We start from the raw sequence: 25,817 nt of genomic DNA, 5'->3' as shown, positions 1-25,817 counted from the left end.
ACTATGTGTGCATGGCATGGTCATGCAAACAACACATGCCTGGCATAGCTCCGTAAGCCCACCTGCTCCTGACCTCTCTCTTTCCTTCTCTGCCCCCCACTATCTTTTCTCTGTCTCTCTCTCTCTCTGCTCTCTGCACATGTGTTTCTCTCAGGCCTGGTTCTTCTCTCCCCCCTAATAAAGCTCTGATACTGGGTTTTGTCATGGCTTGTGTGTGACCCTTCTGCATGGTAACCAGCATGGGTAACCAGTGCTGCTTATCATTCTTAACATTGGTGCCTTAATGAGGCAGGCTCTTCCATTGCTCTTCATCCAGGTCTCTGAGTTCAGGATCTTGTGTTGCCCACTACTACCAACTCCATTGTTTTTCATTTGCTCTGTGTGAGACCAAAATGAGCCATCTTAGAAATGCTTTCACCCAAAAACTAAGGCCTAAGATTTCTCCTTTTCGGAATAGGCCATTAGTTACTGAAACCACTCAGTTCAGATTCCAGAAACCAGGAAGTGTAAAAGTACAGAGTCACAAGATAATCACGAGGTAATGCCTGCCAGACTATGGAATGTCCTCTCCCTGGTTTCCAGGGTAACTGGCCACAGAAATGCCCCCACCTGAGGGCAGCCAATGAGAAATGGTGGAGAGGCAACCACTCCCTTAGAAGTAATTTCTAGAAGTCCCTAGAAGCGAGCCAATCAGAATTGTATCCATACTAGCACCCCTAAATGATGTAACCTTGTGACTTTTCCCTTTAAGAACTGAGCTTGCAGACAGGTGGACACTTCCTCCAGCCTCCACTGCGTTGGATGTATTGGACGAAGTCCCTGCCTAGGCTTGTATTGCTTTTGGATATCCAGAATTAAACCTTGCTTTTGCATTCCGGCATGCTCGTCTTTGGTGGTCTCTCTGGGGGTCACGATCTGGGCACAACACTCTGCACAACACACACACTGTTAAGATTGGTGAGTCCCTCCTCATTTCCTGTGCCTGTAGCCTAAGATATATTCCTTACACCAGACTCCCAGGGCGTCCTCAGCTGCTTACCATGACACATTCTCTCTTGACAAGGTATTGAATGCCTTTTGGACTCCCGGGGAGTCTTCCAGTACTTAGGCTCAGCCTTTACCCTTATCATGACAATGACTGTGTAATTTGTGCTGTTAATGCTGGTTCATAGACTGCCTGTTCTCAAGGACACTTGAAATAGGAGCCTGGGGATCCCGTTTGTTATTTTAATTTTTTCTTTCTCGGCTGCAGCCATCAGACATGGGGACTTCCTCCTCGCTGTTCCACTCCTCCTCTGAAATTTGGCTGCATAACGACTACTTTAACCCAGATATTTCACAGGAATTGTCTAACTTCTGCCAGCGAATGGGCAAATGAAAAGAGTTACTTTATCCCCATGCTTTTACCTAAGCTCCAAACCCTCCCTTTCTGCTTCCCTCTCTCTTGACCACTTGCATTCCTGAACTTAAGGAATCTCTGACTCTAAAGAACCTTATTTTATCTGTTCTCTGCTCTGTTCTCCAGTACTGGGTAGGCTGCTAAGCACAGACAGGTCTGGTAGCAGGCTAGGATGTATGCAAATAAGTTTACGATCAGAACCCACATGAAGAATCACAATATTCCAGATGGCTCTTTAGCCAGAGATCAGTTTATAGCTTGCCTTCTGGCAGGTCTTCCTAAAGCTGTTCTCAAGCCACCAAATTATCACACAAAAAAATTCAAGACACAGAATAAAATCCATCTCTTGTCTCCCAGAACTCACTGACATAAGACTTAAGCATCTGGAGAGCAAGTGTCCTGACCCCACAGGTGGAAGTTTCAGCTGTTGCATTTAAGGTGGACCATGGGAGAGATGAGAAAGCCTGTGAACAGGATTTTCAAATGCTGGCACATGCCATCCAAATGGCTGCATAAGGGCTTCCAGGTCCCTGTTTTAGAAGGCTACTCAGGCTAGTGCATGCCCTGCTGGGCCATCAATTTAGTCTTCTTCAAAGTGCCACCTAGAGAGACAACTGGTCAGCTGACTGCACCCAGGCACCAAGTGGCATGGGGACAAACAACGACCTCCAGCAGACTTCCCAGGCTTGGCCACAGGCTTACAGGAAACCCAGGATCCAGCATGGAGGCGATCTGTTTCCTTCCTGTTGGACACCAAACCACTTCCTCAGTTCTGAAGGAGTTTTGGGGTCCCACCTCTCCTCATTTCCCTATTTTCAGGGTAGGGGGACAGTCTTACCCACCTCACCAGAGTTAATTGTACTTTCAGGGTTACTTAATGGGAAACAAATTCCAGCTAAGGTAGGAGCTTTCATTTCATTTGCTCCCTCCATGTGCCTCACTCCAGACTGGTCAGCAGTGCTTACCATGCACAGTGACACAGACAGGGCCCTGCTCTCTGCCTGTCCCCAATTCCAGAAGAATGAGGTCTCAGCCCACAAGCTTTTCTCTTCCCATTTCCCTCTTCTAATTAACTACTCAGCTAATTCTTACAGGATTACCATATAGCTGGAATCCAAGGACCATCAAACATATACCCAGATGGTAAAGGAACCATAACAGTTAAAAGGTATTTACACCCCCAGACCAAAAGGATCTATTACTGTTAAATGCTCTCAGAAATTGATCACCTGTGTCTCCTGGATGCTAAACTAATAAAGGAAAGAGATGCCTTAAAATAATCTGTCTCTAATAAGGCTTATCTCAGGTAAGAATTAAGTAGAGTACTAAACACTACAGTGGTCAGGAGCTCAAGACTTTAATTTTCTCACGGCTGCTTCTATATGTGTTTAAAATTTTTCCTAGGCTCCAGAAACTAGCTTAAGCCCATCTGACAGGTTGGACCTACTTCTGATAAGTGCCAAACCCAAACTTTTCTGGTCTTGGGATCCCCTCTATCACCCTTGGAATCCTCAAAGGAATAAATAATAATAATAATAATAATAATAATTCTTTCTTCTAAGCTTTTCTCTGTCTCACCAGCATCCTATCAGATGCAACAGGAGCCAAAATGCCAAGCCAAGAAAGATGAACAGCTCTGAGGCAGCATATGATAGCGGACCATCCCAGGATGACTGTCTACCTTGGAATCACCCTTCCCTACTGCCCCAGAGTCAACCAACACCAACCAAGTCAACTGGAAGCAGCTTTTCTGGGAGAAACGACACCCCTATTCCTGTTCACTCACTTTTTTTTATAATAAACAAAAAGTCTAGAATGTTAAAATTCTGCCCTTACTCCAGGTACATGACCACACATGTGCAGTTCAGGAGCTGGGCAAAGGATCTTGCATCTTATATCATCAGTGTGCACTGGTGACTACCTTCGCGTGACATGGTCACTCAATTAGCTCATGCCTGGCGTAGCTCTGTAAGCCTACCTGCTTCTTAAAAAGCCAGACACAGACCTCAATCTTCCCTTCTCTGTTCTCTCCCACCCACTATCTCTTCTCTTCTCTTCTCTGTCTCTCTCTCTGTCTCTCTGTCTCTCTCTCTCTCTCTCTCTCTCTCTCTCTCTCTCTCTCTCTCTCTCTCTCTCTCTCTCTCCCTTTCTGCATGTGGGTCTCCCCCAGGCCTGGTTCTTCTGCCCCCCCCCAAATAAAGCTCCGATATTGGCTTTTGTCATGCTTCGTGACCTTTCTGCATGGTAACCAGTTCTGGTAACCAGCACTGCTTATCATTCTTAACACACATGAGTTATGTCCACATTTGAAAAGCACAGTATCCTTAGTACTTTGGTGTTTTGTTTATTTTCCTCTTCTTTATCATGCTACAGACAGAAAATTCAGGGGTCACACATGCTAGACAAGGCCTCTACCACAGCCCTCAAACCAGCACCACCATTATACTTTTTTGGGCGTTCCTCTTAGACCTCTGATATCACAGATCTGTACCTTCTCCCCTACTATTCCACGTGATCAGTCCTAGCAAAAGAAATTGAAATTAAAAAATAAAGTTACACAGGAATGTTGTAACTTCCTGCCAGAAAGAAGAGAGACTTAGACTTAAAAACTGGTCCTCTCTGGGTCTTAGCTGCTCCATTGTAAAAAAAGAGAAGTTTCCAGCCAAGGGCAGGGTGAATGGGGCCGTGAAGATCCAGTTGGGCAGAAGGTTCCCTGTGTTCCCCACACTCCACTCTTGTTCCCACTCTAGACTATGGCTGAATCAGTCCCTGGAAGCTGTGGCAGCCTGAATCCAGGTACTGGTGCCTGCAACACTGATTCAACTTCAGCCTTCACAGCAGGGACCCAGGCAATAGTGACTATGCTGGATTTTTGTGTCCCACAAGCTAAAGTCATCTGAGAAGAGAGAACTTCAGTTAATCAGATGCCTCCATAAGATCATGTTGTAGACAAGCCTATAGAGCATTTTCTTAATTGGTGATATATTTGGGAGGTTCCAGCTCCTTGTGGGTGGTACCCTCCCAGGGATGGAGGTACTGGATTCTCTATGAAAGCAGACTGAGCAAGACATGGGTACCAAACCAGTCAGCAGCATTCCTCCATGGAAATGGTTCTCAACTTCTCTAATACTGGGACCCAGTAATACAGTTCCTTAAGTTGTGGTGTCCCCAACCAGAATATTACTTCTGTTACTACTCATAACTTTAATTTTGATACTGATATAAATTGTAATGCAAATATCCAATATGCAGGATATCTGACATGTGACCCTATGAAAGGGGACCTCAACAGCACCCCAGAGGTTCCATGACTCACAGGTTGTGAACCACCATTCTGTGGCCTAGGGATCAAATCCTGCCCTGTTTGAGTTGAGTTCCTGTCCTGACTTTCTTCATTGATGAGCACTGTGGTGATATTGTGTCCCCCAATATATTGTGCACCCTAATAAACTTATCTGGGGTCAGGGAACAGAACAGCCACTAAATAGACATAGAAGCCAGAAAATGGTGGCACACACACCTTTAATCCTAGCATTCTGTAGGCAGAGATCCATCTGGATCTTTGTGATTTCAAGGACACACTGGAAATTTAGCCAGGCATAGTGGCACACACCGTTAATCCCAGGAAGGGATGGCAGGAAGCAGAAAGGCATATAAGGCTTAAAATCCAGGAACCAGAGCCCTTTAAGCTTTTAGGCTTTTATCAATTCACCTGAGATCCATTGGGGTGAGGACTCAGAGGTTTCTAGTTTGAGGAAACAGGATCTGCTGAATCTCCATGGGAGACCTTGCCTGGGAGGAGGTAGGAATGAGGGGTGGGTTGGAGGAGCAAGGTTGTGGGGTGGGAGGAGGGAGGACAGGGGAATCTGTGGTTTGTATATAAAATGAATAGAAAATCTCTTAATTTGAAAAAGAATGCTTATTGCTTTTCCAGAGTACCCAAGTTCAGTTCCTAGCAACTATGTCAGGTAGCTCACAGTGCCTGCAACTCCAGGCAGTGAATAGTCACAAACCTTTCAACTCTAAGGGTATCCAAGACCTCCAACTGCCACAGGCACTGACACTTATGTGCACATACCTACACATAGACACACACATAGATACAATTAAAAATCAACCTTTAGAAAGAATATTTCTTGAGTCCATATAGTCTTTTGACCATGTTGTCCTTCAGGATGCTCAATGGTGAAAATATCATGGGTCAATGGGCCATGGCGATGTTTCACAATTCCCCTGGGCTATTAAAGAGGCCCAGGGCATGTCTTGCTTGGCTAGGAGAAAACATCACCATTAAAAAAATATGAATTTTTAAAAAGAGATTGTCAGAAGGAAGTGTGGCCATTCTCTTTATGAACTAGAAGCAGCCCATAATTTCTTAATCTAATTTCTCTCCTAAGACCTTATTATGGCTATCTTATCAGCTCTGTTTTAAAACAGCCTTCTGTTGCTGGAGGGCTTCTCTCCAGGTTCCACCAAGCCCCACAATAATCACTCAGACACTTATATTACTTATAAACTGTATGGCCGTGACAGGCTTCTTGCTAACTGTTCTTATATCCTAAATTAACCCATTTCTATAAATCTATACCTTGCCAAGTTGCTTGTGTCTTACCAGCGTCTTTACATGCTGCTTGTCCTGGCGGTGGCTGCAGTGTCTCTCCCTCCTTCTTCCTGTTTCCCCAATTCTCCTCTCTCCTTGTCCCGCCTATACTTCCTGTCTGGTCACTGGCCATCAGTGTTTTATTTATATAGAGTGATATCCACAGCAGCCTTCCATGAAAGGGGAAGATAGCTCCTGTTGCCAAGTCTAGGAAATAATGCAGAAGCCAGGGAAACTGTCATATTTAATTTTACAGTGATGTATGAGTCTTTGATGGTCATTGTTGCAGGGAATGAAAACCTAGACCAAATATCTCAAGGGACTCACTTCTCTTTTGAAGTTTGTTTTAATTTGTTTATATAATTATTCTATTTTTAAAATGTAGCATCCCATCTAGGATCGCAGGAATTCAGTTTCTGACAGGTTAAGTTAAGGATAAGTCCTAGTGACTTGCATAATGACTGAAAGTACTTTATCATGACCTGATGGCTGGGTAATGCCCAATCAAAATGTTCCACTTTAGGAAGTAGCACTTTAAAGTGAATGTTTAAAAATAATTAAAAATACTAAGAAAACACGTTTTTTTTTTTTCATATTTGAAGAATTTCCATTTGTGACCTAGGTAAAGATGACACTTTCCAATGTCAATACCTTACAACATGAAGATCCAGCATTACCATGCTAGCTTAGGTGGCAGTTTGAATGAGAACGACCCCCACGGGCTCATGTATTTGATTGCTTGGTTACCAGTAGGTGGGGCTGTTTGGGAAGGATAAGGAGAGGTGGCCTTGTTGGCAGAGGTGTGTCACTGGGGTTGGGCTTTGGGTTTCAAAAGACTTGTGCCATGTCCAGTGAGTCTCTGTCTCTGTCTCTCTCTATCTCTCTCACTCTTCCATTTGTGGATCTAGATGGAAGTTCTCAGCTATTTGATGCCATGTTTTTCTCCCCTATCATGAACTTAAGCTTCTGAAACACTTTCATTCATAACTTGTCTTGCTCATGCTATCTTATCACAGCAATAGAAAAGTAAACAAGACAGCTTAGGGGCTGTCCTACACAGTCAATTCTTTACATCCTCAGGACCCAGTATTTTCATGTTAGCTCAGGAACTGTTCAGCATGGTCAGGACCTTACAGCACTGAGAACCCAGCACTATCATGTCAGGGGCTGTTTTACATGGTTAATGCCTTACAATGTAAGGACCCAGTGTTTCCATGTCAGGTTGGGAGCTGTTCTGCCTGGTCATGTATGCATCTTTCTTTAGGCTATGACATCTTCCCTCATCCAATGCCCAGCCTTACTCTAGATCCTAAACCTAAGTAAAAGTGTCCCCAAGTCTGTCAGTCTATTGCCACCTTCACAATTTTTGTTATATCAATATATCACTCCATGGATATTTACTGAATGATTTTTTAAGGATTTATTTATTTATTATGTGGGCAATGTTCTTCCTGCATGTATACCTGCATGCCAGGAGAGGGCACCAGATCTCATTACAGATGGTTGTGAGTCACCATGTGGGTGCTGGAAATTGAATTCAAGTCCTCTGGAAGAGCAGCCAGTGCTCTTAACCACTGAGCCATCTCTCCAGCCCTGAATGGTTTTTCTTTAACACCTAAAACTGTCAGCTCCCACTTCTATTGCAGCACATCACTTGTACAGATTTGCCATTGTTTTTTCTCCTTTGTGACCCTAGTCACCCCTTTCACCTCTGGATCCCTAGGAGAAAACCAAAAGAGAGGGTCAATGCACTAATATTGTATTTCTCTGTGTGTGTGGTGAGGGGTAGTTAGGGATAGGAGCATGTCAAACTGATATACTCCTAGGCCAACTCCCTCATTTTTGCAAAGCTCCAGGCTCAGGTAATAGGTAGCTTGCCCAGTAAAGGCATGCTTTCTGGTTAGACCCACTAAGTCTTTTTTCTTTTGATTTTTGTTGTTGTTTTGTTTGTTTGTTTGTTGTTTGTTTTGTTTTTAAAGACTAGGGCTTCTCCATGTAGTTTTGGAGCCTGTCTTGACTTTTGCTGTGTAGACCAGGCTGGCCTGGAACTCACAGAAATCTGACTGGCTCTGCCTCCCGAGTGCTGGGATTGAAGGTGTGCACCACCACTGCCTGGTGCCCCTAAGATCTCTTAAAGTTAGGTAATAAAAGGAAACAGTGACAGTCCTTCCAGAAACAGAAACAGAGGTTGTGGGAAAAACTGGGATGGAACCAGGGTGTTGGGTCTGGGTTATAAACTTGAGTTCCATATGCCCCTTTACCTCCTCCAGGGACTCCACTCTCCATCTTTCATGGTGGTTGTTGAGATTAAATAGAGAACAAAAATGCCCAAGATAACTCAGATCGCCAAACTAAATACTCACTAAGATGCTATAAATGGTGATGTTTCATCTTTTCCTGGAAAGGGTTGTGAGAGGGTGAGGAGACAGTGTGAGGGCCTCAGAAAATAGGCTTGCCACACATTCAAATTCTTTGCCTGATTTGCTTTTTGCATAGGGTGGGCCTTTCAGACATCTCATTATACTCTCACCCTCAGTTTGAAGCCAAGCAGAGGGAAAAAATCAGCCTCTGGATAGATAAATGGCAGGGGGTGGTTAACAAGTAGGGTGGGTTCTGTTGTGACTCAGAGTAAGCGTGAATCTTTTTTTATAGTAATTTTATTTTATAATTAACTTAATTTCACATATCAGCCACGGATTCCCCCATCTTCCCTCCTCCCACCTCTCTGCTCTCCCCTCCCAATTGACCCCCACTCCCACCTCCTCCAAGGCAAGGTCTCCCCTGGTGAGTCAGCCCAGCCTGGCAGACTCAGCCAAGGCAGGTCCAGTCCCCTCCTCCCCTTACACCAAGGCTGAGCAAAGTGCCTCAGCATAGGCCCCAGGCTCCAAAAAGTCAACCCATGCACCAAGGACAGGTCCTGGCTCTACTGCCTGGGGCCCTCCCAAACAGATCAAGCTAATCAACTGTCTCACTTATCCAGAGGGCCTGGTCCAGTTCCATGGGGGTTCCTACGCCATTGGTTCTCAGTTCATGCATTTCCACTAGTTTGGCTATTTGTCCCTGTGCTTCCTCCAACCATGGTCTCAACATCTCTCTAAGCTGGAATCTTAAGCATTCTCTATACTACAAAACTGCATGCCACCTCTAATTGTAGAGATACAAAGTCAACTATAAGCTCATTGGGGGGTTAATTTGTGGATTTTTTGTTTTTGTTTTTTGTTGTTATTATTTTGTTTTTTTAAAGGCAGGATCTCATGTATCTCTGGCTGGTCTCTTTTAAGTGAACATGCTCCTGCCTCCACCCACTGAATGCTAGGATTATAGGAAATGTATCACCACTTCTGGCTGCATATTCTGAATTTTGAATACCTTTACAAATTACCTTAAATGTAAAACTAAGCAAGTGAAATTAATTTTGCTAGCATTTTACTTTCATTTAATTTGTCTCTTCAACATGTAATCACTGTAAAATAATGGGAAAAAAGGAAAAATTGAAATGTACATGAGGCATGCTGATGATCGAGGTTAGGGGTAGAGCACTTGTCTAGCATGTACAGGTGCTGGGGCTCATAAGAGAGAGTGGAGGAACCAAGGTACAGGAACCTGCTACATAACTGCTAGAAGTATAGCTATACAATGATGCAGCCACTAGCACCAGATTATGCACAACATTTATAATAGAGAAAAGGTAGAAACCCCAGATAACTACTGCTTGATGAATGGGTAAACAAAGGGTGCTGTGTTAATACAATGGTCAAGTGCCTAGCCATGAAAAGGGGTAGAGTACTGCTACATCCTATAACATGAATAAACATCACAGACATTAAACTCAGTGAAAGAAGCAAAATGACAGAAGAATGGGATAGTTCCCTATTAGCTGGTTTGATTTCTATTAAACACCCAGAACGAGAAACCTGAAGCAGAAAGTTAGATTGGTAGCTGATAGGGGGTAGGGTCTGGAGGATGAAGAATAACTACTAGTGAATCAATGGTTTCTTCTCCAATGACAAAAATATTTTAAAATCAAATAGGATGATGAATGCATACTTTTAAGAACATACTAAGAAAACCCTACTGGATTGTATACTTTAATAGAGTGAACTTACTAGATAAGTGCATTACATTATTATTTAAAGTTTACATTTATTTCACGTGTATTATGTTTTGCCTGCATGCATATGGTACACTGTGTGCATGTCTGCTTCCTGTGAAGATAAAAGAGGGTGCTGGATTCCCTAGAACTGCATTTACAGATGGTTGTGAGCTCCATGTGGGTGCTGTTGTGGGTCCCAGGGTTTGTAGCTGAGAGATATTGAGGATTACCTTTCTCTCCAGTACAGACTGCCTTCCAGTACCATGAACTCTGGTTAGTAGGTGAAGAATCTAGTTAGACGTCAGCTGAACTTCTCCATGTTCAATGACAGAAGTGTTACTTTCAGAAACAAGACCTTCACATCAGGTTGTGCGGAGACACCAACAGCCTTGGAAATACCCTGTGCTATTTGGGGGTTTCTGTGGGTCCCTTTGGTTTAGGACTCAACAGGCTGTACCTTGTTCCTGGCACAGGAGGTTTAAGATAGTGGCATAAGATGTCTAATTGGAGCCTCGTCAAACCTGTTATGTTTTGAGCCCGTTTAGATTCCTATCACTTATGTATAGGAAGCTTCTGGGGTAGTCAGTTTCCATACAGTTTTTCAAAGGGTCTGCAGTGTTGATTGTCCCTGCTCATATTCCCTCCTTTATCTTTCTCTCCCATCTTCTTCTAATTAAACCCTCCTAATCTAGTGTTCATTTATATCTTCATAACACTATAGACTTTCCCTTTCCTTGAGAGATACTCTCCTCCCTCTGGTCCCTTACCAAGTACCAAACCTCTGTGGTTATTCAGATTGTAGTTCCCATATCAGACTTTTAAAGAAAAAAGTACAAATCAAAAACAGTATTTGTCTTTTTGGGTCTGGATTCGCCCACTCCAGATGGATTTTTTTCTATCTCCATCAAGCCAGTCTTAGGGAGGTATTTTCTCATGGCTGCAGGACTGTAAGGACCTGACACATCACCCAACTCCCCCAGTGTTTTGCTTTGGAGGCCCTGCAGGTACCTCTATTCCAAAATTCCAATTGACAGTGCTTTGCTTTATACAAATAATAGAACAATAAATTATATTTTCAAAATTGTCTTTGCTTAATAAACACATTCTTTAAAAACACCAAATTTCTCAACTGTATTTATCCATTCTGTCAATCCATTTATTCCCCACATGGAACATATGTATCTCCTATACAGCATACACATAAAGCCCAGTCAGCTTTCCTTACATTCCATAAATTTAAATATTGACTACAAAGACTCATGCTCATTTGAATCCTAATTTTCTTTTGGTTTAAAGCTTTTTGAAAATAAAAGCAAGGGAGCTATGATGCAGTGGGTTATCTCCTTATATTTGCCATTTTTGGAGTTATGAAATCATTGGAGGTTGCAAGGCAAAGCACTATAGCCTGCTTTGCTACCATTTGGTGTCTGGATTATCAGGGACACTCTGTCTATTGTCTGAGGACTAGGCTGTGTCCCTGTTGGCAGCAAATATAGAAATATTACTTTTGGGCATTGAGAAGTGAAAAAAATCAAAGTATCAATGACTGAGGATTTAGATTTTTGTTTGTTACTGCTATTTTCATCTTGTTTGCCTTTCATAGTTTTAAGAGCTAAAATTTACATAGATACAAGTGACCTGTAGAATTGCCATGGGCCTGTGGACTATATCATATTTCATTTTATATAAGGCACAGTGGACTGCAAGATAACCTTTTATTTTTTATAGCGGCAAAGTTAAAAATATTGCCAATTATAGTCATAAAATATCATGGCAGAGATTTTTAGCAATGCTAAAATGTGAAATAAAGAGTAAGGTAGGCACAGTGGCACTGACCTGCAATCCTGCCTACTGAGAGGATTACCAAGTTCAGGACCATCTTGGGGAATATAGTTTTAAAATATTGTAAACATATTTGAATAAAAAAATGTGCCTTAAGAGTAGGTACAATTCCGTTATTTCTCTTTATTGGAATATTGTGTTTGTTGTCAGTAGGAAGATTAATCATTATTGTATCCACCAAACACTGAATGTCAGGTGCTGGAAGCACTTGTCCATGCTCTTGAAGATGTGAATTGAAGCATCACAGTAGGACAATGTAACATAGCTACAGTGTTGAATCCCCATCCTGTGCATGGGGAAATTGAGTTATGGAGCTCATAGAAAGCCTAATATATAACATGTAATATTGCCAATTATAGTCATAAAATATCATGAATTATGAGTGGCAGAGATGTCAGTGATGCTAAAACGTGAAATAAAGAAAAAGTAGGCACAGTGGCTCTGGTCTGCAATCCTACCTACTGAATACTACTATATATAATGTATAACTAGTTTATAACAGCAATTAAAGTAGGATTTAAATCCAAGCTGAATTCAGTCTGTTGGGTGTTCTGTTATGCAGATGCGCTGCTCTGAGGAAGACTGAAACTTGTGATAGAATACTTACCTTAAATGGGATGGCCATGCACTATATCCCTAGCACAGCAAATGAACACTTGAGTAGAGAAATAAGTAAATAATAAAACTCCATTTACTTCTCTTACATCAGAAGGAAATGAAGTTTGCTATCTAGTACTTACAGTTGAATGTGCCTTTATATGATAATCTGTAATTTCCTAAAATATCCTTTCAATTTGTAGGATGTCACTCCAATATGCCTGGGCACACAATCATCCAGACATGGTAACATTGTTATTATCCTAAAAGGCCTCTATTGACATCCAGGATGATGAAGGCTACACACCCTTGATTAAGGTAGCTCTTAGACAGCAGTTTTAATATGAATTGCATTAGATTTTGTCCTTGTTTGTTTTTATGTTGCTATGATAAATCTGACCAAAACCAACTTGGGAAAGAAAATGTTTATTTGGTGCACAATTCCACATCGCAGTCCATCATGAAGGGAAACCAGGGAAGGAGCTCAAATTAGGAACCAGAGGCAGGAACTGAAGCAGAGATCATGGGAGCAATGCTGCTTTTCCATGGCTTTTTCCAAGGCTTGCAGCTTTCTTATACTACTCTGGACTACCTGCCAAGCTGTGCAACCACCTCTAGGAAGAGGTGCCCTCCCACATCAACCTCAATCAAGAAAATGCTCCACAGACTTTCCCACAGCCCAGTCTTATAGAGGCAATTCCTCAAGTGAGGATCCCTCTTTCCAGGGATCTTCAGCCTGTGTCAAGTTAGCAAAACAAATGAACAAGCAACCTCCCTCACTATAACAGCAACCAACTAGTGCTGATGAGATGCTTTAATATCTAGGTGTAGTGGAACACCCCTGAAATTCTATCACTTGGAAAGCTTTGGTGGGGAGATTATGAATTTAGGCAAGACTAGGGTACTTAAGAAGACCCTGTCTTAAAAAGAGAGGGAAATATGCATAAGCGGAGCAATTTCTCTGATCTAAGTGTAACTATTCAATGCAATTTTAGAAATATTTATCTTGACTTTCTTGAATTGAATGTCTCATTCTTTATACAATACCAACAGGCCACACAGAGGGGCAATGTAGAATGCATAACTATATTACTGATTCAGGGTGCTAATTCCCACCTGAGTGATTTAAGTGGAAATACAGTCCTGCACCATACCGTTTCCAGGGACAACACAAAAATTGCCAGCAAACTGCTAGAATATAAGTCTGACATAGAAGCAAAAACTGAGGTAAACATCATTCAACGTCATCCCCAATGTACTTCCAGGATAGGATGCTCAGATCCACCTATCACATGGTTGGGGCAAAGGAGACAAGACCAAGGATAATTTATAGACATCGGTTCTCTCCTCTCTCCATTTCAGTCTGAGGGATCAAATTAGAGTTGTCAGTCATGCTGGCAAGAATATTTATCAGTTTAGCCCTCTCAGTGGCCCTCTGATACATACACACACACACACACACACACACTTGACAGCACACTAATAAAAGAAAACAAACAAATGAAAATGAAACCATACACAAGCACTCCAGTGCCACCAGATCACTCTGCTTCCATAATGATCTGGGATCCATCCCAGGAAACACAATTTCCAGCAAACTGCTTGACTACAACCCATGTGTTGAAGCAAAACTCAGGGAAAGATCATTCAACATCATCCCCATTGTACTTCTAACAATGACACTCATATCAAAAAAAAAAGTAAAAAACAGCATTTCTCCTGGTAGGGAGATCTCCACTTTAAAGAACATCAAAAGTGAGATGGACCTGTCTTCTCATGACGAGGTAATAACTGATAGCTGCAAAGAAAAAGAAATATATTTACTGATAATTCCCACTAATTTGACATGTAACATATTTGCTTGTGAGAGGAACGATGTCTCTGTGTTCCTATGTCTGCAGTATTGCAAATGGTGTCAGAAAAGCCTGGCCCATTCCTTCACCTCCTTCATATCCTCACTTCTGGGAACACACAATCTAATCACCCTTTAAGGCACTAGTTCTCAACCTTCCTCAGCCAGTGACCATCTGATGCACTTCCTCATGTTGTGGTGAACCTGCACAGGAAATTATTTCCCTTGCTACTTCATAACTGTCATTTTTCATGTCTTATGAACTATAATGTCTATATCTATGTTTTGAGAAGGTGTTAGGTGAACCGTGTGAAAGAAAGTCCTAGGATTCCCAAATGGGTCACTACCCACCTGTTGAGAACCACTGTTTTCATGGGTATGTGATAGTAAATTAGACTATGGAGACAAAAATCAGAAAGGGAGCTACTTGAATCAGAGAGACACAAACACAAACAAATGAAGAGAATAAATGTTAGAGAATCACGCAGTAGCTAATGTCAACAGCAACCTACCCAATATACTTGTATGACTTTAGTGGATTTATTTTTGGGGTGGAAATGTTTTGAAAGCATTCTTTCTGTGCACTCTGTGTGTGGCCTGCACATAGACACCTAGGTGTACTTTGGATCACCTGGCACTGAGGTTCCAGATGGTTCTCAGCCAAGATGTGGGTGCTGTGAATCAAACCCAGAGCCTCTGCCAGAGCAAAAAGTGGTATGCACAGCTGAGTCATCTTTCCACACCCCAGAATGAATATGTTTCTTATGCACATGATCATAAGCAAAGGCCAAGATGTCATTAGTAGAAACAATGAGTCAGCCTCAGGGTGTTTGCTAAGATTTTGGACCCTAGGCCTCATCAGCCAGCCAGTTTGGCACATTGAAATGCAGAGAACTTATAGGCAGGAAGAACATGAATAGGAGGTTGGCCATGTTGGTACACTCCTCTAATCGCTGCACTTATGATGCAGAGGCCAGCTGTTCTCTTTGAGTTCAAGGATAATCTGGTCTCAATTTATTTGGTGCATGGGGGAAGGCAAGAAACATGTTTGCCACAGCAGAAGTGTGCAGGTGCAAGGATAATTTATAGGAGTTGTTTCTCTCCTCTCACCATTTCAATCTCAGGGTTCAATTGGACTTGTCAGTCATGCTGGCAAGTGCCTTTATGACATTAGCCATTTGGTGGCCCTGCTATGTATGCTTTGACTGTAAATATATCAGCATTAATACACACACACACACACACACACACACACACCAAAATGCAAATGAAATTGATACAATACACTAGCACACCAATGCCAGCAGATCACTCTGCATGTAGGCATAATGACCTGGGATCCATCCCAGAAAACACAATTGCCAGCAAACTGCTTGACTACAACCCATGTGTTGAAAATACTCGAGCAAAGATCATAAGACATGGTTCCCATTTTACTTCCAGCAATGAAACTCAGATCCACCTATCACATGCCAGAACTCAGGTGGACTCAATGAAACTGAGCAAAATTGAGTGAAACACTTTTATCCTGGTCTGTTTTTAATCTTGGTTTGCATAATTTAAAGGAACCCAGCACAGCCTATTTTGTGTCTGAAGACGGCTTCATTTGAAAATCAAGCAAATAAAGGTTTGGGGTCTCACACACATTTCACATACACACCAAACAAAAGAATTGATTTCCTTACCCGAGAAAGTTCATCCTCTACCTTTCCTTTGCAGAAGCGCGAGGAACAGATTGTCTCTGGAATAAGGTTCTCCACTGTCAAGACCATCCTGTGTGTCATGGAACTGTCTTCCTTAGATGAGGTAATAACTGATAGTTGCAAAGAAAAAGAAATATATTTACCTTTAATTCCCACTAATTTGACATGTAACATATTTGCTTGTGAAAGGAACGATGTCTCTGTGTTCCTATGTCTGCAGTATTTTACATAGTTTCAGAGAAGTGGAACCCAGCCTTGCCCATTCCTTCATCTCCTTCATACCCTCACATCTGGGAACACACAAGATCATCACCTTCTAAGGCACTAGTTCTCAACCTTCCTCAGGCTGTGGCCATCTGATGCACTTCCTCATCTTGTGGTGACAGTGCACAGAAAATTATTTTCCTTGCTACTTCATAACTGTCATTTTGTGAGTGTTGTGAATTATAATGTCTATATCCATATTTTCAGAAGGTATTAGGTGACCCTGTGAAAGACAGTCCTGGGATTCCCAAATGGGTCACTACATACCTGAAGAGAACCACTGTTTTCATGGGTATGTGATAGTAAATTAGACTATGGAGATAAAAATCAGAAAGTGAGCTACTTGAATCAGAGAGACACAAACACAAACAAATGAGAACAAATGTTTGAGAATCATGCAGTAGCTCATGTCAACTGGAATGTACCCAACTTACTTGTATGTCTTCAAGTGATTATTTTATGTGTTTAAATGTTTTTCATGTTTTCTTTCTGTGTTTTTTTGTGTGTGTCCTGTCCACAGACATCCAAGAAGGCTTTGGATCCCCAGGAATTCCTGTTCCAGATGGTTGTCAGCCAAGATGTGGGTTTAAGTAAACTGCAAAAACTCTGGCTTTGGTGTCCCAGGTTTCAGAACTAAAATGTTAGCAAACTGATGGCTGAAACTGCAAGGAGACAGTTCAGCCCTAGACGGGGAGGGATCTCTGATGCCTCAAGCTACTCAGAACAAGAAGTCTGCCCTGAAGGTGTCCCGGACACCTGGAGCTGTTTAACACAGCTGTGATGGCTGGGACTGCAAAGAAACAGCCCAACCTTGGAAAGGAAATTTTTCTGACCTCTCCGGAGAGTCAGGCCTGGAATGGCTTTAACAAGGAAGGGAATCCTGACTCTTCCGGAATGTCAGGATATACCTGGTGTGATGGGGGATTGTCTCCCTACAGGACACAGCAATTCTGCTCCTATCCTGGAGAGCTACAATCTCAGGTTAAGTGTTAACAGCTCTCTTTTGCTCAGTCCACCATGGGATGTCCCAGCATATTGGGAACCAAAATATGGATGACTGTGCCTTGACCTTTCTTGCCTGGATGATCTGGCATGTCTACACCCTTGATAATTGTCACTAACTTACAAAAACACTCGTTCATCACTAACTTACAAAAACACTCGTTCCTGGAAAAACCACAAAATGTACTTTTAGAATAACTTCCTGAAACATGTTCAGGTTGGTAGGTTGTACAAGCTTTGGACCAAAGAGACCTCACCCTGATCCTATTCTTCAGACATTTTACATCAGTCCCCCTTCCCCTATTCACTTCTCCTATCCCCCAGTATATATAAGCCTGCCTTGCCTTGCAATAAACTAGACCTTGATGCGACTCAGACTGACTCTGTCCTTTTTATGTGCCTGGTCTCCTTTCTCTCTCACCCCCATTGGTCTTTCAGGAGGTGCCTCCTCGGGTCCTACCTAATAACCTGACCTGCTGGACAGGTCACCAGCAAGGTTCTTCTGTTCACCAGTCAGTGAAGGTCTTCACTTAAAACTGTTTTGAGAAAGAGGTTTATTTGGGAAGGAGGAGTCCAGGAGAGTAGCTGCCTCCACCAGGGTGGAGAGAACAGCTCACAACTGACCAGGCAGGGTGGTTTATATAGGATGGCTAGGGGGCAGAGTCAACTGTGATTGGTTAGTTTATTTTCTGCCCAGGGATTGGCCAGTATTGTGAGTAAGGGGCAGAGATGGCCCTGATTTCAAGGCCAAACTGTGTTTCTTTCACTGTCCTTTCTTGGCTTTTTGACACTACCTCTAAGGCCAGGGCACATTTCTTTCACTGACTATGATTCTAGGGGCCAAGAGTGTTATTCTGGTACTGGTCTCAGAGTCAGGGCATATTTCCTGGGTTCTGGGTTTGGAGATAAAATGTTCACTTCTCTGGCTCAGGTCCCAAACACAGGCTGTTTCTTTCCCTGGTCCTGGGCCCTAGGGCCAGAATTCTAATGTCCTGCTCTGTGATTGGTTGATTTCACAAGTCAGTTGGACAGGGCAGAGATGGCTCTGATCTGAGATGAACTGTGTTTCTCTCACTGGCCTTACTTAGCTTTATGATGTTACCTCTAAGGCCAGGGCGCATTTCATTCACTGACTCTGATTCTAGGCACCAAGAGGGTTTCTGTTTTCAGAGTCAGGGCATGTGTCCTTGGTTCATTTCTCTGGCCCAGGTTCCAAACACAAGTTGTGTTTCTTTCAGTGGTCCTGGGCCCTAGGGCCAGGATTCTGCTATCCTGTTCTGTGATTGTTCGATTTCACATGTCAGTTGGACAGGGGCAAGGATGGCTCTGATCTGAGATAAACTGTGTTTTTCTCACTGGCCTTATATGAGCAATCCTTCCCTAATTCTCGGCTCTAAGGTCAAGGTGGGTTTCTCTAGCCAGCCTGTTTTTCCTACGTTTCATGCTGTGAATCAAACCAAGGTCTTCTGTCAGGGCAAAAAGTGGTATATACTGCTGAATCATCTTTCCATACCCCAGAATGAATATGTTTGTTATGCACATGACCATAAGCATGGGACAAGATATCATTAGTAGAAATAATTAGCCAGCCTCAGGATGTTTGCTAAATTCCTAGACCCTAGGCCTCATCAGGCTCCCAGTTTGACATGTTGAAACACAAAGAACTTATAGGCAAGAAGAACATGAATGAGAGACTGGGCATGTTGGTACACTTCTATACTCCTGGCACTCATGAAGCAGAGGCAGGCTGGGCTCTGGTCTCAATTATTTGGTGCATGGGGGAAGGCAAGAAACATGTGTGCCACAGCAGAAGTGTGGAGGTCCAAGGATAATTTATAGGACTCGGTTCTCTCCTCTCACCATTTAGGTCTCAGGGATCAAATTGGAGTTGTCAGTCATGCTGGCAAGTGCCTTTATAGATTAGCCCTCTCAGTGGCCCTCTGATGTATGCTCTGACTGAGAATATATTAGCATTAACACACACACACACACACACACACACACACACACACACACACACACACGCTCACACCAAAGTAGAAAACACACAAATGAAATTGAAACCATACACAAACACTCCTGTGCCAGCAGATCACTCTGCTTGCAGGCATAATGACCTGGGATCCACCCCAGAAAACACAATTGCCAGCAAACTGCTTGACTACAACAGACATGTTGAAGCAAAACCCAGGGAAAGATCCTTGACCATCGTCCCCATTGTACTTCCAGCAGTGAGACTGAGATCCACCTATCACATACCAAAGCTCAAGCATCTCCATGAAAGTGTTCATAGTGAAACACTTTTCTCTAAGTCTGTTTTTAATATGGTATACACAATTTAAAGGGACACAGCACAGCCTCCTTTGTTTCAGAAGATGGCTTCATTTGAAAATCAAACAAATAAAGGTTTTGGGCCCACTCACACTTGACAAAGACACCAAACCTAAGAATTATTTTCCTAAACCAAGAAAGTTCATCCTCTACCTTTCCATTGCAGAAAAGTGAGAAACTGATTTTCTCCAGTACTGAGGTCTCCACTTTAAAGAACATCAAATGTGAGATGGACCTGTCTTCCCTAGATGAGGTAATAACTGATAGCTGCAAAGAAAAAACATATATTCACTGGTAATGCCAACTAATATGAAATGTAACATATTTGCTTGTGAGAGGAACAATGTCTCTGTATTCCTATGTCTGCAGGATTGCAAATAGTGTCAGAGAAGAGGAACCCAGCCTGGAACATTCCTTCACCTCCTTCATACCCTCACTTCTGGGAACCCACAAGCTAATCACCTTCTAAGGCACTAGTTCTCCAACTTCTTCAGGCTGTGACCATCTCATGCACTTCCTTATGTTGTGGTGACCCTCCACATAAAATTATTTTCCTCGCTACTTCATAACTGTCAATTTGTGAGTGTTATGAATTATAAGTCAATATCTATATATATTTTCAGAAGGTCTTAAGTGACTTCTCTGAAAGAGTCCTAGGATTTCCAAATGGGTCACTACCCACAGATTTGAGAACCACTGTTTTCATGGGTATGTGATAGTAAATTAGACTACAGAGACAAAAATCAGAGAGTGAGCTACTTGCATCAGAAAGACAAGAACACATACAAATGAAGATAATAAATATTAGATAATCCCGTAGTATCTAATATCAACAGGAATGTGCCCAAAATGTTCATATGTTGTCAATTGATTTTTTTAGGTGTTTAAATGTTTTGCACAAATTCTTTCTGTGTACCTTGTGTGTGGCCTGCCCACAAACATCCAAGAGGGCATTTCATAACCTAGATTGGAGTTCCAGATTGATGTCAGCTAAGATATGGGTGCTGTGAGTCAAATCAGGTCTTCTGACAGAGCAAAGAGTGGTATACACTGCTGAGTCATCTTTTATGACCCCAAAATGATATGTTTGTTATGCACCTGATCATAAGCATACACCAAGATATCATTAGTAGAGATAATTAGCAAGTATCAGGGTGTTTGCTAACTTCCTGGACCCTAGGCCTCATCAGTCTGCCAGTTTGACACATTGAAATGCAGAGAACTTATAGGCAGGAAGAACATGAACAGGAGGCAGGGAATATTTATACAATCCTCTACTCAATGTACTCATGAAGAAGAGGCAGGCTGGTCTCTGTGAGTTCAAGGACAACCTGGTCTCTGGGAAGGCAATAAATATATGTGCCAAGCAGAAGTGTGGAGGTCCAAGGATATTTTTTTTTAAATTTATTTACTTATTATGTATACAGTGTTCTGTTTGCATGTATCCTTGCAGGCCAGAAGGGGGAGCCAGATCTCATTATAGATGGTTGTGAGCCACCATGTGAGTGCTGGGAATTGAACTCAGGACCTCTGGAAGAACAGCCAGTGTTCTTAACCTCTGAGCCATCTCTCCAGGCCCGGTCCAAGGATATTTTATAGGAGTTGGTTCTCTCCTCTCTCCTCTCACCATTTCAGTCTCAGGGATCAAATTGGAGTTGTCAGTCGTGCTGGAAAGTGCCTTTATGACATTAGCCCTCTCAGTATGTAGGTTCTGCGATGTATGTTTTGACTGTAAATGTATCAGCATTAATACACACACACACACAAACACACACACACACACACACACACACACACACACCAAAATGCAAATGAAATTGATACAATACACTAGCACACCAATGCCAGCAGATCACTCTGCATGCAGGCATAATGACCTGGGATCCATCCCAGAAAACACAATTGCCAGCAAACTGCTTGACTACAACCCATGTGTTCAAGCAAAACTCAGGGAAAGATCATTAAACATGGTTCCCATTGTACTTCCAGCAATGAAACTCAGATCCACCTATCACAAATCAAAGCTCAAGCAGTCTCAATGAAACTGTTCAGAGTAAAAACACTTTTGTCCAAGTCTGTTGTTAATCTTGGTATACATAGTTTAAAGGAACACAGCACAGCCTATTTTGTTTCAGAAGTCAGCTTCGTTTGAAAATCAAACAAGTAGAGGTTTGGGGGCTCACACACACTTCACATACACACCAAAGGAAAGAATTCATTTCCAAACCTGGAAGTTCATCTTCTACCTTTCCATTGCAGGAAAGTGAAAAACAGCTTTTCTCCTGGTAATGAGATCTCCACTTTAAAGATCAAAAATGCAATGGACCTGTATTCTCTTGACGTAATAACTGATACCTGCAAAGAAAGAGAAATATATTTACTGGTAATTCCCACTAATTTGACATGTAACATATTTGCCTGTGAGAGGAACGATGTCTTTGTGTTCCTATGTCTGCAGTATTGCAAATAGAGAAGAGGACCCCAGCCTGGCCCATTCCTTCACCTCCTTCATACCCTCACTTCTTGGAACACACAAGCTAATCACCTTCTAAGACACTAGTTCTCAACCTTCCTCAGGCTGTGACCATCTGATGCACTTCCTCATGTTGTAGTGACCCTCCACATAAAATTATTTTCCTTGCTACTTCATAACTGTCATTTTGTGAGTGTTATGAATTATACTGTCAATATCTATATTTTCATAAGTTTTTAGGTGATCTCTATGAAAGAGAGTCCTAGGATTACCAAATGAGTCACTACCCACAGGTTGAAAAACACTGTTTTCATGGGTATGTGATAGTAAATTAGACTATGGAGACAAAAATCAGAAAGTGAGCTACTTGCATCAGAGAGACAAGAACACAAACAAATCAAGAGAATAAATATTAGAGAATCGTGCAGTAGCTAATGTCAACAGGAATGTACCCAACATGTCTTCAATTAATTATTTTAGATGTTTAAATATTTTGCATGGATTCTTTCTGTGTACCTTGTGTGGAGGCTGGCCACAGACACCCAAGAGGGCTTTGGATCCCCTGGAATTGCAGTTCCAGATCGTTGTGAGCCAAGATGTGGGTGTGAGTAAACTGCAAAAACTGTGGGTTTGGTGTTCCAGATTTTAACACCAGAATGTTAGTAAATCGATGGATTTAACTGCAAGGAGACAGTTTAGACCTAGAGGGTGAGGGATCAAGGATACCTGGAGCTACTCTGAACAAGAGCTCTGCCCTGTAGGTGTCCTGGACTCCTGAAGCTCTTTAGCACAGCTGTGATGGCTGAGCTGGAAAAAGTTTAGCCCTTGAGGGCAACGTATCCTGGACCCCTGGGGCTACTTAGAACAAGAGCTCTGCCCTGAATGTGTCCTGGACACCTGAAGCTGTGTAGCACAGCTGTGATGGCTGGGACTGCAAAGAAACAGCCCAACCTTGGAAAGGAATTTTTTCTGACCTCTCTGGAGAGTCAGGCCTGGAACTACTTCAGCAAGGAAGGGTATCCTGTCTCTTCAGGAATGTAAGGATATACCTGGTGTGATGGGGTATAATCTTCCCACAGGACACAGCAATCCTGCTCCTATCCTGGATTGTCACAATCTCAGGATCAGTGTTACCAGCTCTTTCTTTGTCAGTCCACTACTGGAAGTCCCTGCACGGTTCTTCTCTTCAGCTCCCACTTACCTGTTCCACTATAAGACATCCCAGCAAGGTTCTTCTGTTCACCAGTCAGTGAAGGTCTTCACCCAAAACTCTTTTGAGAAAGAGGTTTATTTGGGAAGGAGGAGTTCAGGAGAGTAGCTGCTTCTACCAGAGTGGAGAGAACATCTCACAACTGACTGTGAAGGACAGTTGATATAGAATGTCTAGGGGGCAGAGTCAACTGTGATTGGTTAGTTTATTTTCTGCCCAAGGATTGGCCAGTATGAGCAAGGAGCAGAGATGGCCCTGATTTCAAGGCCAAACTGTGTTTCTTTCACTGCCCTTTCTTGGCTTTTTGACACTACCTCTAAGGCCAGGGCACATTTCTTTCACTGACTATGATTCTAGGGGCCAAGAGTGCTATTTTGGTACTAGTTTCAGAGTCAGAGCGTGTTTCATGGGTTCTGGGTTTGGAGATAAAGTGTTCATTTCTCTGTCTCAGGCCCCAAACACAGGCTGTGTTTCTTTCCCTGGTCCTGGGCCCTAGAGCCAGGATTCTAATGTCCTGCTCTGTGATTGGTTGATTTCACAAGTCAGTTGGACAGGGGCAGAGATGGCTCTGATCTGAGCTAAACTGTGTTTCTCTCACTGACCTTACTTAGGTTTTTGACATTACCTCTAAGGCCAGGGCACCTTTCATTCACTGACTCTGATTCTAGGCACCAAGAGGGTTTCTTTGGTACTGGTTTCAGAGTCAGGGCATATTTCCTTGGTTCATTTCTCTGGCTCAGGTCCCAAACACAAGTTGTGTTTCTTTCCCTGGTCTAGGCCCTAGGGCCAGGATTCTGTTGTCCTGTTCTGTGATTGGTTGATTTCACAAGTCAGCTGGACAGGGGCAGAGATGGCTCTGATATGAGATAAACTGTGTTTCACTCACTGGCTTTATCTGAGCCATCCTTCCCTAATACTAGGCTCCAGGGTCAGGGTGGGTTTCTCTAGCCAGCCCCTTTTCCATACATTGGGTTCTGTGAACCCAGGTTCTCTGCCAGAGGAAAAAGTGGTATACACTGCTGAGTCATCTTTTCAAACCATAGAAAGAATATGTTTGTTATGCACATGACCATAAGCATAGGCCAAGATATCATTAGTAGAAATAATTAGCCAGCCTCAGGGTGTTTGCTAACTTCTTAGACCCTAGGCCTCATTGGACTGCCAGTTTGACACATTGAAATGCAGAGAATTTATAGGCACGAAGAACATGAATAGGAGGCTGGGCATGTTGGTACACTCCTCTAATCCCTGCACTCATGACACAGAGGCCAGCTGCTTTCTGTGAGTTCAAGGACAATCTGGTCTCAATTTATTTGGTGCATGGGGAAAGGCAAGAAACTGTTTGCCACAGCAGAAGTGTGCAGGTGCAAGGATAATTTTTTTTTTGTTTGTTTTTTTTTTTGTTTTTTTTTTTTGAAATTTGACCATAACAGTTTATTTCATGCATGCCCAAGTGGTTGATATCTCTTTGCTTCTAGCTATTACAGGATCCTGCTGGTAGCAGCTTATTTAGTATCTGTAAATCCATTGTTTGTGTCCCTGTTGGGATCTGTATTTCTCCAAGTCTTGGTCACTGCAAAGTCACATAAGTTGTCCAGGTGTAGCCATCACAGTGTCACTCCCATTGGTAGCTGGCTAGTGTTAGAGGCACACAGCTAGAAAAACTGGTAAGTTCTTTCTAGAAACCAGTACATATATTATGTCAAACAGTTGCCCAAATTAAAAGTAAAACCCACCTTGGAAGGCTGGCTTTGCCCCCTAAGTTTGATATAAAAATACACTGATCTTCCACTTGGCAGGACAGCGCTTGGAGTCTACTCTCAATTTCTCATTTTCAGGTTCACATTGGGCAACCGTTCAGGTGGCCTGATCCAGTTGGCTGAAGAATGGATAAATAAATTGTGGCACATATACACAATGGAATACTACTCAGCAGAGAAAAACAACGACATCACACGGTTTGCAGGCAAATGGATGGATCTAGAAAAAATCATCCTGAGTGAGGTAACCCAGACTCAGAAAGACAAATATGGTATGTACTCACTCATAGGAAGATGCTAGAGGTGGAACAAGGATGACTAGACTGCTACTCACATCACCAGTGAGGCTACCTGGAAAACGGGACCCCAAAAAAAGACACGGAGAAATGGACAAGATCTACATGAATAGCCTGGTCATGAGTGGGAACAATGAAGGGCGACAGTCGAGGGAAAGAGTGGGAGATCCTAGCTGGATCAAGAAAAGAGAGGGAGAACAAGGAATAGGAGACCATGGTAAATGAAGACCACATGAGAAGGTGAGAAGGGGAGGAAGCAGAGAGCTAGGGAGGCCCACGGAGATCCACAAAGATACCCCCTCAAAAGACTGCTGGCAATGGTCGCGAGACGGCAGGAACTGACCTACTCTGGTGATGGGATGGCCAGACACCCAAATAGTGGTGCCATAAACCCC

At 42.7% G+C, this 25,817-nt stretch overlaps 1 long non-coding RNA gene across 2 annotated transcripts; it reads right to left on the bottom strand.

The window, feature by feature from the left end:
- Positions 1 to 8,757: 8,757 nt before the first annotated feature.
- LOC143270159 (uncharacterized) lies at positions 8,758 to 23,513 on the bottom strand. Of its 2 annotated transcripts, XR_013047136.1 has the most exons (5): positions 23,358 to 23,513; positions 21,911 to 22,038; positions 19,919 to 19,943; positions 16,069 to 16,171; positions 8,758 to 14,329 (listed from the first exon to the last, which is right to left on the bottom strand). It is a non-coding gene; the product is annotated as an uncharacterized LOC143270159 (long non-coding RNA). The 2 variants fall into 2 exon arrangements; XR_013047137.1 differs by lacking the exon at positions 19,919 to 19,943 and having other exon boundaries at positions 16,069 to 16,196.
- Between the last annotated feature and the right edge of the window lie 2,304 nt (positions 23,514 to 25,817).

This window comes from Peromyscus maniculatus, chromosome 22 (genome assembly GCF_049852395.1).
Source record: "Peromyscus maniculatus bairdii isolate BWxNUB_F1_BW_parent chromosome 22, HU_Pman_BW_mat_3.1, whole genome shotgun sequence".
Taxonomy (NCBI): Eukaryota; Metazoa; Chordata; class Mammalia; order Rodentia; family Cricetidae; genus Peromyscus; species Peromyscus maniculatus.
This window is presented reverse-complemented; position numbering and strand designations above follow the sequence as displayed.